Here is a 14808-nt window from a genome sequence, read left to right as displayed (position 1 = left end):
AAAATGATTAAGGTTCAAGCTGCAGACGCTTTGAGGACTCCATTACGGTCAGACTCATTATGGTTATGAAAATGTCACAGGTACAGAAATTATCATTAAGATTCAGTGAAGTCAAACATGTTCTTCTTTTTGAACAAATACTCCTGCTGTTGCTCCCTGGAATTCAAGCAAGAGCCAGACTTAAAAAGGAAAAATGTATTCCCAGCTCAGCATAGTGTGTCGGGCAGACACAGGTCAAGCACTCATATTAATAAAACCCAAAGGGCTCTTGGCACCTCTCCTCCCCTACTCCACCCCAAGGCCAGAGCAGCAATGTTCGTGCAAGAGGGAGAGCAGAATATCTTTGCTACATCTGATCTTGTTAAAGGCCACATTAAATATTGATCAACCCTGAAGATACTCAAGGAGTCTAGTTCTGCAGTCTGCCGGTGTGCTCGTGCCAGAGCCGGCGTAAGTAATGATCGGATGTGATGGGCCAGTTTCGGATCCTGCGTGGAAGTCTGAGGAGAGGAATTGCAATGACGATAACAGTCAAATCACAACAATGCGTGCTGAAAACTGGATACCAACCCTTTCTGGGCCAGTTCATGAAGAACATTGTACAGCTTATTAGTCTTTATTTCAATTTAATGGTTTTGCTTAGTCTTTAATTAATTTCTATAATAAGAATATCTATAAAAGGCATATTCCAGGTTCAGTACCAGTTAAGATCAATCAACGTCATTTGCAGCATAATTAACTGCATAATTACCACAAAAAGACATTTTTGACTTTTCCTTTGTCACTAAAAAAAGCGAAAAATAAGCCACAGTGTGTTCACACTTGTAGTTTGGTTCTCCTGGTTCTTTTGGTACAGACCAAAAAAGAAAATTCTACATTTAGTCGTGGTTCGCTTCGCATTCACACTGTCATTTTTAACACCGAACCTAAAGATACAAAAAAAATGATTTTATGATTTTAGGACGGAACTTTTCGAACATCCAAAACAATGCTGTGTGCTGGCCTAAACGTGAGTACATATGATGGAATTGAGAACTCGTGAAGAGCTTCTAAAATGTGTAAAGGAGTCAAAACATCGGCAGAGATCCCTCCGAAGATCTTCTGCGAGGAGACACAGTTTTGATGCCTGTACTGAACTGGGGTGGGAAACATCAAGACTATGACAAGAATAAATAGGTATGCATGAGCATTCTGTCCTTTTTAGGGTGACATCTTGTGACATCATGTCCTGTTTTTGGTTTTTCTACATGTCTTTGGTACGTGTTGCGGTTATATTTCATTCGAATCGCACCAGAGTTCGTTTGGAAGCAGACCGAGACAAGTGTGAACACAACCTTACTGTTCAATGTAAGTCAATAGGGTCAATATTTGGAGGATTTACACACATAAATGTGAAGCTTTTAATGTTATTAATGCATTTACATTAATTGTTCTGTTAAAACTGTTAAAAAAGTTTTAAAAATGGATGCAACTTTGCACAGATAACGTTAGTATGTGATTTTTAAATTCATGCTAACAGGCATATTGCTCATGTCTAGTAGCTATACTAGTAAAACAGTGAGTATTGTAACATTTACAGATTGACCCGCTTCACTTCCATTAGAAGTGGCTCACTGTAACCCAGATTTTTTTTAAGAAAAGGAGAAACAATTTTTGTGCTGTCAATTGAGCTCTATTTGTACTGAACCCAGAAAATTCCTTCAAGCGATTGTGGTTTTGAAAGTTTTCTAAGATGAGAAAGAACAAGTTTAAGCTCAGAACTCATTTCCTCTTATAACAGTACAACACACTGATTTTCTTGCTTGTAATATACCATTGAAGCCCAATATATGAATCCAGCCACCCACATATGTATGTAATTTGCCCCATATAGCTGGGTTAGCAGAGTAAGCTCCTCATCAGGCTAATGGGAGTCTGGGCCCCTCAAGCACCTCCAAAGAGCAATCAGAGGGAGATGAACACCACACTTTAGCTTCCCTAATGAAGGAAACAATTCTCTCAAGTGAGCCCAAAATTAGTTTATGTTCAGTGTGCGAAAGAGAGAGCTTTTTTCCCGGTTAGCTGAGCCACTGTCTGCGACCGAACCTGCTTCCACACCTGGTGATAAACACTCGAGACACTAAGAGAAGTATGAGGAGAGAGAGAGAGTGGAGAAAAGCTCTCTAAAAATACCTGAAAAGTCCTCCTCAAGTTGCAGCTGTGAGTGAGTTAGTCGTGAAGCTGCACATTTTTCCAGACTCATTTATCACAGTCAGCGCTGAGGAGGCGACCGGAGGCCATGTTGTGTCTGTTGTATTAGCAAACACACCCTCGTTTCACACCTTCCCCCGATCACTTTGTCCTTGTTCTTTCTAAATGAGAAAAATATATGTTAAAAGACAGAGATCTGGCGCTGTATTCTCTGGTTATATGATATAATGTGCCAGACAGTAATGTTAAGTCATATAGTATTATGCAATGTTTAGTAAGTACTAAAAATTATGATCAACAGTTATGCAAATTACATGTATGCATTTTATCAAGAGGTTTTTTTTTTTTTTCTCAAAGAAATTAACATTAACATCCATTTTTTGTCCATTCATGAATTCCCTGAGAGTCAAACCCATGACCTTGGTGTTCGCAGGCTTTTTTTTTTATTATTATTATTATTTTTTTATCTTATATGGATTGAGAGAATACATTGATTATTTGTACTTTTAAAAATATATATATTATTATTTGAAAATAACAGTTTAAAATGAGACTCTCTTAAAAATAAAAGTTTGAAAAGTTTTTTTTTTTTTTTTTTTGCAGCAATGCCATAGATAAACCATTTTTGGTTCCTCAAAGAACCTTTCATTGAGCAGTTTTTCCTTAGTGTGAAGAACATTTTAATAACCTAAAAACGTAAAGAACCTTTTGTACAATGTAAATGTTCCATGGAAGTTAAAGGTTCTTTATGGTACCATAGATGCCAATAAAGAACCTTTATTTTTAAGAGTAAAGGACAAAAGGTAATAAAATACATCTTAAAATGCATACATTTATATTCATTTTAACCTAAAAAGTCAGTAGACGTGTTATGCTAATGTTCAAGAGCTGAATTTTTTAATTTAGCTAAATGATTATTTTTTAGAACCACATTAAGGTCATCTACTAAAACTTTTGAACTGCCCACACTTGGTATTAAAGTACTTGTTATGAGTGTGTGTGTGGAGGGTATGAAAACTGCAACCAAAAAGCACTAAAGCTGTTCATCTTCTCTCACACACAAACGTTCCTATTCATCACTCCACTGCTTTGCCTGTCCTATCAGGTGGGACATATGTCATTCATCATTTCCATGGCAACTGTCTCTCCGCTGGACAGCTTTGCAATCAGCAACCCATCAGACCTTCAACGTGCCTCGGCCTCTTTTGTCCCCGTCCGCTAGCCATCATAGCGCGATAAGATTATCACAGACAACCTCAACTCTGCACCAGTGCCGAGAAGAGAAAGGAGGAGGCGGTTACTCTTTTATTCATTTCTCTTTCATACTTTATCCGTTCTGCCCACGACAAGCCTTTTCCTGTCTTCTTTTGCCCTCCCTGCACTGAAGGCAGAGCGGCTGAACGTGTGATATGTCAAGACAGGGCCGGCTCTTTGACTGCAGACACTGACAGCCAAATACAAAGACCTTCCTGCATTATCTGACAATAAATCTGGGAGATTTAAGGCTTGACATCAACAGCACTTTAAGGAGAATTATAACAAAGCAAGGACATAGACGTGAAAAATGGAAAAACACGCCGAGCCAATCTGTACAGAGAGAGCTTGGAATCACTAAAGTGTTTAAAGGGAAATCTTGTAGATCTGGTCTAACAATGTTCACATTGATTTAAGCCTATCCAATACTTTGCTGGAAAATGTTTATTGATTATCACCACCATAATTCTTAACATTGACCTTTAAATCTGTTTTCTTTGTTGGAGCGGGACATATTTAAGTACTCTTTTTTTCAATAGTCAAAAGATTTTAGCTAACATAGGGAGCGTTTTATTGGCCCAAAATTTGCATACGCCCTTGAACGTAACACGAGTTATCTATGTTTGATTAGTCAACTTTTAAAAGTACACTAGTATACAGAGGACCTTAAAACCTAATAGACATATGGGATGTTGGATTTACTTTATTTTGGAGTCAGGTGGTACTTTAAAATTGAGTTGCATTAACTAAATTAATTAAAGTAAACCAGAAAAAAATCTCTTAAGATTAAATGCAAACTGTTAGGATTTTGTTATTGCAATGTGTTGTATACAAGTTACTTCCACTTGACGTTATAATGAACCAACAAATAATCAGTATGTACCCACAGGTTGAACAGTTCAACTTTTAATCTTATCATCACTACTACTGTGTACAGGGGCATTATCCCACACAGTGACAGGATGAGCACCCCCTGCTGGCCGCACTGGCTGACCATGATCAACCCTGCTTAGCTCCAGTGTGTGTGTGTGTGTAGGCGAAAGCTACAGGTTATTACAGTATAAGCTCTCCTTGAGTATACACCTCACGCCCATAAACATAAAATAAAACATTACATCAAATCAATATAAATTGTGATGAAAGCCACACATTCCATGCACTTTTGTCAATAACATTAGTGGGGGGGTTTTGTCGCATGCATTGTTCAACTTCAGGGACAATATGAAAAAGAAAACTAAAACAGAGTTGACAATCTACCCCCCATCCCCAAAGTAGAAAATATTGTATACAGTTTATTCACAAATTTGTACAGAGCCCTTAAAGGGAATTAGTGATGCAAAATTTTTGAGTTCTTTGCGAGCGAACGCAAAGTTTCTTGAGGGAATGCAGAAGTTTTACCAAAACATTGCAATACATTTTTTCTTCCCATCTCATATTTTTTCCAAGCGGAAGCAAAGTTTTTTGGGGATCACAAAACATTTGTGAGAGCAAAATCATTGACATATAATTTTTCCTCCTATCTCATATTTTTTTCAATCACCATGTCTCCATGAATTTGAGTCCTTTGCAGTGTGTTCCCAACATGCACTGGGGCTTGCACGGTAGTTTTTGTTAATGTCGTTGTTTGGTAAATTGTTCATTTTCTACTCAGAATGATGACTGATTGTTGCCGTTATTGTGTTGTATGTACCAAGTGTTGCGGCTTTTGTGTGTGGCTGGGTGTAAGTAAGATGTTTTTTTGTTTGTTTTTAAAGAAATACTTTTATTCAGCCATTTATGACAGTAAAGACATTTATAAGTTTATATATACAGTATTCATAATGTAACATTTATATTGTAAAGATTTTCATTAAAAAAAACATGACAAAAAAGTATCATGGTTTCCACAAAAATATTAAGCAGCACAACTCTTTTCAATATTGATAAAAATCTGCATATTATAATGATTTATGAAGGATCATGTGACACTGAAAACAGTTATTTTAAATTGTAATATTTCACAGATATTGCTGTTTTTACAGAAGTTTTGATCAAATGCTGCATTAATTTGATCAAAACTTCTGTAAAAACAGCAATGAGTGTCTTGGTGAGCATAAAATTCTTATTTCAAAAACATAAAAAAAAACCTCTTACTGTGCTCAAACTTTAAGTGTACATTAGCCTATAATAAGGAAAATGTGAAAGGTAATTCTAACAATTTTTTCCTATTTTTAATCCAGCTGAAATCACTGGGAATTTTCATTCAGTCCAGCACCGAGGTTTTTTTTTGTTTTTTTTTCAGCACTGTTTCTGATGCTGAGCAAAAAATTGAGAAGAGCTTCCTGCCAATACTTTGTTTTTTCTTTGAGAAATTGGTGCATTTTTCAGATCAATTCTGTGGTAATGCCAGGAACAAAAGGAGAAAAAGCACTTCCACTGAAATTCCCAAGCCTCCGGAAAAAAGTGTGTCTCGGCCATCATCCAATCTTCCACTGTCCTTGAAGGATTGATCAGAAGTGCTGAACTGTGGATGAGAGCGTGATGAAGAGGCCGGATGAACGAGCGGAAGAGAATAGATCCAGATGAGGATGCATTATTTATTTAAAGCCATAATTAATACGAGGGGCTTTATCACCGTCCTCCGCTTCGGACGGTTTCCATTTTTAATGTTATTCATGGGGGATGAGAGAGAAAATTTCAAATCTCCTTCCCTTATTACTGCAGCAAGAAAGTGTCACATTACTTAGGGGGGTGATTACACAGCTGCCCGAGCCCAACTGTACGTGAATACTGTATTTGCAAACACTCCAGTTTTGAGAGCGAGGCCGTAATCGCCTCTTCTGTCAGACGGAGACAAGTGACGGAGTCAAATTACTCCTCAAGGTTATTTCCCTCTTCCTCTTTAGCGATGCAAACTTTTCACATGAGCACTCAGGTCTCACGGACGGAGAAAATAGAGAAGAGCGAGAGAGAGAGAGAGAGAGAGAGAGAGAAACCGAGAGATGCCACAGGCCCATCAGAAAATAAATAGTATTTTAGCGCATTCGCTAGTTTAGCCCCAAACAATCTCATCTGCAGCGGAGGGAGACAGGGAGACGATATTAAAGATTCTCATTATGCAGCTCTCCGAGTGTCTTCAGTCAATCCTCCACCCCAGACAGCACGAGAATCACTCCTGACAAACATTAATATAGAATGAACATTGAAGGATGCATTCCCGGAAAAAGCCTGCAGAGCCGGGCGGGCCTGAAGATTGGGCGATTGGAGCCTGTTATTGACATCTTGCCGGGGCAAAATGTTGCAGAGATTCCAGGGTGGGGGTTGTCATATCACTTCGACCGCTAAGGTTTTGGCAGGCGGCCGTCAGAGGAAACGATGCCCAGAAAAATAGCATTCACCGCATTCGTCGGGCTCTTTCAACCGTCCCCCTGGGCGAAGATGGTGCCACGGAAAGATGTCCTCTACATTCATACTTGAGTAGGCTAATAGTCAAGACACTGAATACAAATCATTGTTAAGAATGGGTAGAACTTTTCAGGGACAATCGCTGTCGTTCTCCTTGGTGGGTGTAGTAATTGGCGGCGCTCCAAATGGACTAGCCTCAGGTGTTTGTCTATTTTTACTGTACGTTTCTCATAGAAATGTAGGTTTCATTGATATTCACTGAAAATTACGAGAGAAGACCTGGCTCGTTCTCCTCTACTGCGGATGAGTTACATGTCCACAGGGAAAAGTTCATGTAAAGATTGTAGAGATTTTGATACTCTCTAAAGGAACTTCACTTTTTTTTTTTTACTGAAAAACAAGACTGAGGTAAATGCAATGCAAAAAAGAACTTGAAGTTGAGAATATTGTATATGCATATATGTATATCATGATAAATAGGACTTGTTGAGGTCAGTGGATGCAGACCTTTTCTTCACATGCTTTGTTGTCTCACTTTTAGTGAGCATGCATTTAGTTCTTTACATTTGTTGGGTTGTTTGAAATCTAATATATTTCGGCACTTAGAAATGTTATTCAGTTGACTGTTATTAGATTATTTGAAGTGCCACAGCAAAAGATTTGCAAAGGTTTACTCCCTCACTTTATTCAATGTTATGTTGCAAAGATAAGTAGATTTTACTTTTTTGATTTATACCTTTGAAATTTACAACAAAGAAAAACTTGCAAAAGAAAGTTTAAGTAAACTATACATTTTTTATATAGCTCACCCAAGAATAAAATGCATACTGAGCATAAACAACTCACTCTTTCTGCAAATATAGTGGGAGAGGAAGTTCTTGATGGATGGTACGTTGAAGAACACGAGGTTAGATTTCACCTGGTTTATTTTTAGTAAACAACTGGCTTATGGCAGCAGGTGCTCTCTTACTTCTGCTTATGGCATCAATATAAATGAGAGATAATTACTTTTGTTACAATTAAATTAGACTCAGCAAAACAACATAATGGCGATTTGTTATGCTCTGGTGAGCAATAACAAACCAATCATAATTAACAGCTCTGGTTGCGCGAGCGACTCTCTTTGTGCAACAAACACAATCGGATTCCCTAAACTAAATGTACAAGCCAAAATTTTTAAATGAAAGTCTGAAAATCATATTAAAGGAATCAGCCGTAATGATAGTGATTGGTCTCGCACATCCAAATGAGTGTGTTGAAGGGTTAGAAAGGTGTCTGTCGTGTCAATAGCACAAGTTGTCCTCTCAGAACTGAGAGTGACTGGCAAAAATCCACAAAAGCAAGCTTCTTTCAAAAGTCTCAAGCAGAGATGTTCATTTTTTTGCATTAAAATGTGTAGATGGCACATGCTTTGGTCTCCCATTAGAGCTCTTCCTGTCCTTGAAGGATTAAAAGAAGAAGATGATAAAGGGGGAAAAAATGCCTTGAACAGCTCCTGTCAGGGAGAAAAAAGTGCCTTTGTGGCATCAGCTGATGACACCACGCTTGGCGGCAGCCTGTTGAATTCAGTTTCCATTTATCCCTTTACACCTCTTGCCCCTCCAAAGCTCGGCTCAGACTTCATAGCCTGAGGACATGGAATCATGTAAGAGGGCTCGCCCGTGGCTGCGTCTCTGATCTCAGATCAGTCTGAGCTCACCTGCACCTTTGGGGTAGGGTATAGCAGAACTCACAGACCCTGTAGGGGGCTCAAAAACAGGTTGTGAATCACAACCACAGAAGGCCTCGACCACACCAACCGCTGACTCCTGTGTGGTCCGTTTACGCTGAACGAGTGCACAAAAAAAAAAAAAAAGTGCAGTATTTACTTTATAACAATTTTCATTTGGGAACTGCTATTACATTTCACAAATAATGACAAAGATACAGCAAGTAACACATCGAAAGAAGTGTGAGAGTTTGAAGTAGAAAGACTGAAATGGTCATTTCTTGTAGCACATACTCCAAAAATCTCTATGTTTTCACTTTGAAATATCACAGTGTATATTTTCTGAACTGTACAACATGAGGATCTAAACGGAAAGGATGAGGCAAGTTATGACATGAACGCACCACATGGGTGCAATTGCTCTTTGGGCTCCCTTTTATCCCCCAGGCTTTTAATTGTGAGCTTTCAGCTCTGATTTTTTTTTTTTAAAGCACAGCTTAAGTCAAAGACTTTTATATGCAATTTAGGCTTGTTAGAAAACCCTTTCACAAGGATTAATTATCAAAAATTATTTAGAATTGTATCATGTGAAAGGTTGGCTCTAGGTGACAGAAGAGAGGAAACAGACCTGAGGCAATGCAGGCGGGTAGCGCGTGTGGCCGTGCATTTCAATGCCATGTGAAAATGAACTCGCCCGCAGAGCAAATTGCATTGACCTGGATCGCACGTGTTGACGGGGAAGAGGCAGAACTCCGCGGGAGAGCCTTAACCCTTTGCCTGGTCAACTGAGATGCCTGACAGTTTAAACTGAGGCTTTTAAACTGGCCTAAATACTGTATTTTTCATGTCTTTCTTATGACTTTAGACAGGCTATTGTATATCCCGACAGCACAACTGTGATATAAACAGCAGCATGTGAAAGGCAGCACTGGAGTTCTTTTGTGTTTCAGTTGGTTAACAGGTTCATTCTTTCATTTCTAAATGTTTTTTTTATTTTTATTTAAAAAGCTCAAAATGTAGATCAATTTTGGCTATTCATATTACGTAAATTATTAATAAATAAATCTTTAATGGTGCATATCCAGAAGCCTAGTGTTTTTGAGATGGCTACATGCTTCTTTTAAGATTAAGGTTGTTTGGTTCTTGAGCTCTCTAAAGTGTCAAATGATGATGTTTTGTAAAGAATAGAAAGGTTTATATAATGTGTACTGCAAATGTTTGATAATATCTTACAAATAGTTTTTATATTGTCATATATGATTAACAGCTATTATAATACATTATATATGCATGGATACCTATGTAAATATGTAAAAAATAGTATAATGCATTAAAGCATGTGAGCAGCATTTAATTTGTTATGATACATTAAAGGTGTATTATAAAGCATTATAACTGTGTTACTTTTATTAAAGGGGTCATAAACCTTTTTTTATTATTACATTTTATAATGTTTCCTGGGGTGCCCTTATAATGTTAGTATGATTTTAACATCAAAAATGGTCATAATTTATAAATAAAAGGCATTTTTCCAAGCCTGATTTTAGCCTCTGATCTGAACGCTCTGTTTTAAGGGGCGTGTCTGCTGTGAGACTTCAGTGTGAACGCCCACTGCTGTGATTGGCTGACATGTTTGCATATGAAATAGCTAGTATTACATGTGGAACTCTCTCTAAAACTTTTAGAGAACAGCTATCGAGATTAAGGAATCGTGAAAAGTATGGTAGTAGGTTGCAGTGATGAGCATTGAGCAGATGACAGACAGTCTGTTGATCGCGTATGAAATTACACTTCTGGCTTTCACCAAATAACAATGCAAACACAATATAAATACAGTAAAAGCTTCGTTGTACTGTACATTGTAACAGCGTCATGATTTTGTGATGATTGATTTCAACGAGTTTTGGCAAGTGTCCAGATAAACTCGGGCTGTTTGATTGACAGCTTGGGCAATTGGAAAGGGAGCATTCTTTGATCGCTTTCTTTATATAATATAAAGTTTCTTAATTTAAAGATTATTTTCATCCTACTAAGAGAAACGAAAGCTGAAGTGTGACGTCACAAGTCTCCACTTTTTAGATCCTGTCATTTGCTGGCCTTGGTTTCAATAAAAGCAGTTTTTGGAATAACAAGAAAGTTTTGAGTTTTGAAACTTACAGGGTATTTTTATAGTATAATGAACTCTTAACTGTCAAAGGATGTCTATGTGGTGTTTTTAATATGCTTTAAGACAAACCGTGTACAAATGCATAAGTCAACACCATTGCTGAGTATTTTCTCCTTAAACCTGCAGTGAACCAAAGACAGTTTAAAAAATACAGTTTGAAATCTTGTCACAAACTACCTTGTAACCAATTACGTCAACGTGTGATCGTCAACAAGTGGATCTCTGAGCTGGTGTGAGTGAGTGGAGGCGGGGCCAATTTGCATATTCATAGAACAGCATATACTAAATGAGTCAAGGGTATAGAGTTATATTCAAGCTATTTTAAGGCATGAAATAATTTTTTTCAAGGAAAAAAAAAACATTTCAATATGTAATTTTGGTGACCAAATATTAGTTTTAAGGGATACAATTATTGACTATATGGGGACTTTAAGAAAATAAAAAATGCAGTGTATAATGTACATTCTGAATAATTATATCTAGGTTTTTCAAACTTTTCTCATTTGACATCAGGCTGTAAAACCCTGTTTTTTAAAGTGAGTGTTTAAAGGGGTGTTTGATTATGATTTCACTTTTTTTAAATTTAGTTAGTGTGTAATATTGCGTAAACAACATCTGCAAAGTTACAACGCTCAAAGTTCAAAGCAGAGGGAGATATTTGCTTATAAAGAAATCATTTTTTAAGGACTACAACAAAAGGCTGGTAGGGACTACACGACATTCTTCCCGGGTTAGTGACATCACAAATCCTAAAATTTACATAAACCCCGCCCCTGGGAACACGACACAGTCCATGTTGAGAAGAGGAATAGTTGTTGTAGTAAAGCACATTTGTGAGTATGCTCAAGCTGTCGCATCCGTCTTTTCACATGCAATACAGTACGTAAAACACATCTTATAACAGTTCCCACACGAGCGATTTTATATATTATCATGACAGAATATGCCATTCAAAGACCTGAAGATAGCTAACTCCACATCAGCAACATAAATTCATCAACTAACCATTCAGAAATGTCCTGTTGCATTCTACATGTTGTCACTTCTTCTTGAGTCTCTCCATCATTGTCCGACTACAGTTTAAACATAAAAGGCAGAACAGTTTCTGACATTTTAGTGCGTGTCTGTGTGAGGTAATCTGAGCTGATAACACACCCTCTGTGCCGGGAGCAGCAGCTCATTTGCATTTAAAGGGACACACACAAAACGACACGTTTTTGCTCCCCCTCAAAAAGGGACAATTTTAACATGCTATAAGAAATAATCTGTGAGGTATTTTGAGCTAAAACTTCACATACACACTCTGGGGACTTTTGGAGAGCATCATATTTTAGGTTAAGGATTGTGAGCTGCCTGTATTTGTGCAGACCTCAGCAGAGAGAGGAAGACCAACTACAGTAATTCAGGTCTCTCAAGTAATATACCAGGCTAATTTAAACCATCAGGCATCTTTATGTAATTAATCAGTACGGCAGGCCTGCACTGCAAAGCAGATTGAAGTTTTTGTAGGCCAGAGATGAGAAAAATGCCCTTGACATATGCAGAGGGGAGAATCCCAGAGTTCCAGTGCTGAATAAACAAATAAATAAATAAAACAACAAACAAGCAGGTCCCAATCGATACCATGACCAGGGCAACTGGATGGCAGCCTTTCTTCTGAGCTCCGTGGCCGTGGAGAAGTAAAACAAACAGTGTTTGTGTAAAGGTCTTCAAACCCCAGCCGGCTCAACCTGCCATTGATTATGGTGATGGAGCACTCAAAGGGTTGTTTGGCCACCAGACAGAAGCAGTAGTGCACATCTAGTGTGTACAGATCATGTCTCATTATCAGGACATAACAAAAGAGAAGACATAACCAGGGACACTTCAAATAAGCCGGTTGTAATCTCAGGACATTAAAATTTAAAAACGTATGTGTAAATGAACCAGATCTATCCTGAAGTGAGGACCTTAAAACCGTATTAGTATTCCTTGTTCTATAATATTTCACTCTTAAAAATGAGCTTTTTGGCTGAACATGATTCAATCTGAAGCCCCCTTAAAAGGGCCTATGTGACGAGCTGCTCATAACATTTACCACAAAGCACAACGCATGATGATATACATGGCAGTAAAAACCATAGGCAGAGATTAAAGTTGATTCAGCCAATTACCCTTAATTTTTCGCTGACACACCAGCGCCTGCGCCCGTAGCAGGTACGTACGTTTTGACAGCTAGTGATATCAGAACCATAGCAAAGAACACAGTCTGAACGTACCAGAGAAATGGTACAGCCCAATGGGGAGTGAGGGTTTGAAAATCGTATTTCATTAGATTATTTCCTGAATAGTTTGTATGTGATGATTTAAATACATACAATTTTGGATAGGCTAACATTATATTTTATTACATTTTTTCAGTACCCCCCCCCCCCCCCCCCCCCCCCAAACTATTATTTTTATCCCTTTTGGGAGGGTCCAAGTCTGATCTAGGGGGGTCGGACCCCCACAATACCCCCCGTAATTCGAACTATGCTGCTAACATAACAAAAACGTTTAAACACCAACATAATAGAACATTAAACATTAACAAGTCTCTCTATTTTCTCATCTTGCTAAAAAAAATTGCATAAAATAACACTTTATTTCAACATTTACTCTCCCAGTTCAACCCCTTTGCAAAGCATGATGGGAAATGAAAGTCCTGTTTGATTGGGTTTCTTGATTAAAACATGTTATTTCAAAATGAAAACATCAAGTTAAGTCAAAGAGCAACTGTTTCAAAGAGTCAGTTTAACATGAAAATTTGGTTATCATGTGTGCAAAGTACTGACACACCTAAACTACATTTGCAGTAGCGTACAAGTAGTAGTTAAACTGTTCACAATTGTGTAGCTTTGTAGCATGAAAAAGCATTGTTTCAGTTTGCAGCCTTTCTACGGAACAAGCTGAAGCAATCAAACACGCTCTACTAGAACCTCTCTCTCTCGCTCTCTCTCTCAAATAGAGAACATGTTTGTTTAAAGAGGTTTTTTTTTCTTAACTGGTTAAAAAACTGCAATTTAATTAATAATCACTGTGTTCCTGAAACACTCTGCATGGCATGTTAACCTTTTTGTAGCAAAATAGATATTTAAATAGCCTACTGCTGTTTATCACTGTTTTCAGTTATATAATTTTTTATTAATCTACTGTAGTATAAATTTATGTTTGTAGCTGTCACCCTAATTAAAATGTTATTGTTTTGTGCAAGAGAAAAACTGCTTTTAACTGAAGTCAAAAGATGACCTCAATGTGCAGTTTGAAGTGATTTCAGCTAGCTTGTAGTGTAGGTTTGGTGTTAACTTATTTATTTCATTTCTTGATAATACTTATTTTATAATAATGTTTGTATTAAAACAAACTAACAAAACCACAACTAACTAACGTTATATAGGCTATATATATATATATTTCGCTACGGGCACGAGTAAGTGCAGTGCCAAGTTTGACGTTGTTTGGATGAGAAATGCTAAAGATATGGTTAAATATATCATTTTTAAAAGGTTGTGGTTTAAAAATAAACAATAAACACACTCTCTGGATGTTAACTGAATCTGTAAGTCACACTGTTTACTTCTTAATAATGTTTACTATATATATATATATATATATATATATATATATATATATATATATATATATATATATATATATATATACAACTTCCTGAGAACAACCCGTGATAACTAGCCCTGGTCTCTTTTAACTTGGCTGGGGCAGTCATACTTACTATTAGCCAAGAAATAAATTATTAATTTACTGTGTATTTTCATGGCAGTAACAATAACTATGGTATTTAGAGAGGAACTATGGTTAGTTACCATGGTAATTGTTGAACGGTTGTTGTGTTGAGGAGCAGTCCTCACCCTCCAAGCGTCCGTCACGCGCCTCTGCCTTTACTACTTACACGCCTCTCCTTCACTAATTTCAGCTGCATCTGGGTCCTTCACAACACACACACATGAAAACACACATATAAAAACCATTAAAGCTGAAAAAATTACACAAATTAAACTGCAACATCGAGAAGAAGAAAAAAACTTCTGTGTAAAATGTTATCCAAGATGTGTTTTGCGTTTTTGAA

General features: G+C 37.4%; 1 long non-coding RNA gene across 1 annotated transcript; it reads right to left on the bottom strand.

Annotated features, from left to right (window-relative positions):
* Positions 1 to 471: 471 nt before the first annotated feature.
* LOC307167734 lies at positions 472 to 14700 on the bottom strand. The gene is made up of 3 exons (XR_013822855.1): positions 14546 to 14700; positions 2173 to 2351; positions 472 to 500 (listed from the first exon to the last, which is right to left on the bottom strand). It is a non-coding gene; the product is annotated as an uncharacterized lncRNA (long non-coding RNA).
* Between the last annotated feature and the right edge of the window lie 108 nt (positions 14701 to 14808).

Source organism: Squalius cephalus, assembly GCF_949319135.1.
Source record: "Squalius cephalus genome assembly, chromosome: 11".
In the NCBI taxonomy this organism is placed as follows: Eukaryota; Metazoa; Chordata; class Actinopteri; order Cypriniformes; family Leuciscidae; genus Squalius; species Squalius cephalus.
This window is presented reverse-complemented; position numbering and strand designations above follow the sequence as displayed.